The sequence below is a fragment of the Triticum dicoccoides genome, chromosome 7A (assembly GCF_002162155.2).
Source record: "Triticum dicoccoides isolate Atlit2015 ecotype Zavitan chromosome 7A, WEW_v2.0, whole genome shotgun sequence".
In the NCBI taxonomy this organism is placed as follows: Eukaryota; Viridiplantae; Streptophyta; class Magnoliopsida; order Poales; family Poaceae; genus Triticum; species Triticum dicoccoides.
Window position 1 is genome coordinate 38625430 of NC_041392.1, and position 2065 is coordinate 38627494.

The window sequence follows — 2065 nt, forward strand, 5'->3', positions numbered from 1 at the left end:
CTGGCGCTGGAAGAAGAATCATCCAGGGCAGCGTGCATACCTTGCTGATCGGTCGGTGCGTTCGCACTTTTAGATCCATCTGCGTCCGCCCCGCAGCTACCAGAATTTGAATACTGTTCATCCTGTCAACAATTAGTTCATGGAGATGTATTAGAATCAGGCTATAGTCTTCCGAGGACACAGACGAGTTCATAACCAATGTAGATTGGGCGGCTAGTATGTAAACATACCATTCGCTAAGAGCTGAAGATCTCGACGCATAAAACAACTGTAGGCGAGATCCTTTCCGCCAAGTTGGGACGACGAACCAGGAACTCTAGAGGCAATGAGGTCGACCAGAGTTGGGTGGGCGAAGGGTATGAAACGAGTGGTGTGTAAGGAAAGGCGATGTGGGTGGGTAGATAGGGTAGATGGATGCAGGTACGCAATGAATACAACGTGCACAACCTCCACAGTATGTTGTGCAGCTCGGTGACTTCAGAACGATCGAGACGCATGTTCCTCATGGAGAGGAGGTACGAAACGGTGGAGACGGCGAGTGATGTCCAGCTGTTGGGCTGGATAATGGAGTTGAGTACGTTAAAAATATAGAACAAACAACCAAAATAAAAAATGCAGTCTATACTAAATGGAATTGATAACTGATTAACTAACACAGCCAAGCTTCATTAGTTCCAGATAGTGCGTTACATTAGAGCACGAATTACATTTTCTGGTAAACAGGCTTAGAGGTAAAGGGAGCCACCCTTGAACACCATTAATTGCCTAATCATATTGCCTAAGGCAAACTAGGACCGACCAAATCCGCAGTCGAGCATCACACACACACTTGTACTAAGAACCCTTGCCGAAATGTCAACGTACGTCGTACTAAGAACAAACTAGTTGCCGCCGCCAAAATAGATGGCCACAACGAACAACAGAACCAGTAGAGTGAGCATGATGTTGCTAGCGGCAAGGATGAAAGCTGCTGCCCCCAGCGCCTGAGAACCAAAAGCAGCAACTGCGACGGGCCTGAAGATCTGGTTCACCAGAACGGCCTCCGGCGCCGCCGGAAGGTGATTCTGACCATGGTTCGCCTGGACCTGAGCCTGGTTCGCAGGTGGAGCGACGATGCCGGCAGGGTTTGCCTGCATTTGGACCTGGAGCACCCCCGCTTGCTGCTGAGCACGGGCGATCTGGTACGGAGTCATCCTTCTGACGTAGGCCGTCTGGAATTCAAAGAACCTACACTCGCAAGCCTGGGAAAAAATGAGGAGGAAAAATACGAGATTCATCTGTCAGATCTGATCCAAGAAAGCAAATCCAACTGATCGAAAAATGGTACAAAACAGAGCAACTGACATCATAGCAGACACACTTGTAGAACCGCTACCCCGCCCTACTCCCGGTTCTTCCTACATTGGTTTCCAGATCCGCGCCGCAGAAGGGACACCTGATGAGATCAAGAGGGAAATCGGCTGGCACAGGGAGAGAGGAGGACGATGAGGCGGACATGGTGGCTCAGGCAGTCTAGGGTTTGCACCAGAGAGCGGAACCAAATGGGGAATTTTCCAGAGTGCGAATGGCCGTGGCAGCTGGGAAGCAACTGCCTGCATTTATAGCGTCCCTATACCTGACGACGTTGGTCAGACTAGCAGAACACACGGACCAGCAAGGCTCAGCATCCGTGACGATCCGTCCTCCACGTATCTGTTCTGACATGAGAACGCGAAGCTCCGTCGCAATCAATGCGAGCGGCTGGCATAAGCATGAAAATGGAAATACTTCGTGAAATACACTAGAAGGCACAGATCTAAATGCAAACAAGCGGATGAGATGTCGGGATCAGCTGGGCTCGCGCTCAGAAACAGATATTCGGTTATTTCATTGCATTCATTACTGTGGATACAAACATACACGTGCTCGCCATGATTTTTCATTGCAGCACTAGTTGATTAGTGCATTTTCTTGAGGAAATCTAATTGTTCTTTCTTCCTACCGAAGGAAGAGGCGATCTCGCCAGCACTACAATGCAGTTTCTCAGCCGGCGTCCTCTGGCGCCTCTCTAGTGAGGAGGGGCGGG

General features: G+C 50.0%; 1 long non-coding RNA gene across 1 annotated transcript; it reads right to left on the reverse strand.

The window, feature by feature from the left end:
• Positions 1-644: 644 nt before the first annotated feature.
• On the reverse strand, positions 645-1551 carry LOC119332349. The gene is made up of 2 exons (XR_005160916.1): positions 1345-1551; positions 645-1241 (listed from the first exon to the last, which is right to left on the reverse strand). It is a non-coding gene; the product is annotated as an uncharacterized LOC119332349 (long non-coding RNA).
• Between the last annotated feature and the right edge of the window lie 514 nt (positions 1552-2065).